Below are 650 nucleotides of genomic sequence, written 5' to 3'. Positions count from 1 at the left end.
TGCATAAGAAAAAATATTTTAAAAACATTTAACACTGAACCCACCCATTTATATAGCCTACAAATCCTTGCCTCCTATAGAGATCTCATAACTTGACCTTGTTGGCAAATTCCCCCACTGTGATGCATCGCTGTAGGAGCTGCAGATAAGAATACACGGGCATAAAAATCCTACCTGGTGCGTGCGCGTCCGTCTCATATCATTTTGCGTTTGATTAGTGCGCTACTGATGCGCTGCTCGTGCACTAGCTGGTGCGCTCGACGGATTATCAATGAAAGAATGTTAGGCGAGTGTCAGAGAGACAAAACCACGCCTTCCAAGCGCATCCGAATCTCAAGTTGAATCTTCCTGTGGCGGGTGGCAGCAGGAGGCACGCACTTCTCTCTAGCACCGCTAGATGACGCCAATGCTCCTTAAAAACTCGAGTAAAAATAAGAAAAATACTTGAGCTCTTCGAAGGAAATGCATTCATGTCCTATCACCAAATATATTGGATAAAAAACTCGCAGTTTTTTCTCTCTTAAAAATGGAAATCATATTGAGTTATTTTCTTTCCACAACATCACAATTAAGTAAAAAATACAATAATATAATATAATACAAATATTTTTTTTCACTGCTTTGGTTTTAAAATAAGAAGAAAAGAAGAA

The 650-nt window shown here is 39.1% G+C and overlaps 1 protein-coding gene across 2 annotated transcripts in view; it reads right to left on the bottom strand.

The window, feature by feature from the left end:
* Nucleotides 1-290, bottom strand: part of LOC107675731 (G protein-regulated inducer of neurite outgrowth 3-like) — an 8,679-nt gene extending 8,389 nt beyond the window's left edge. The window contains exon 1 of one of the 2 annotated variants that reach the window (XM_016470144.1): nt 175-290. The gene's annotated coding sequence lies outside the window, so the exon portion shown is untranslated. Of the gene's footprint in view, nt 1-44; nt 116-174 lie in introns of those variants that run through there. The other variant, XM_016470151.1, reaches the window with a different exon arrangement.
* Between the last annotated feature and the right edge of the window lie 360 nt (nt 291-650).

This window comes from Sinocyclocheilus anshuiensis, unplaced genomic scaffold (assembly GCF_001515605.1).
Source record: "Sinocyclocheilus anshuiensis isolate Anshui unplaced genomic scaffold, SAMN03320099.WGS_v1.1 scaffold469, whole genome shotgun sequence".
Taxonomy (NCBI): Eukaryota; Metazoa; Chordata; class Actinopteri; order Cypriniformes; family Cyprinidae; genus Sinocyclocheilus; species Sinocyclocheilus anshuiensis.
The sequence above is the reverse complement of the archived record's forward strand: the minus strand, read 5'-3'. Positions and strand labels throughout refer to the sequence as shown.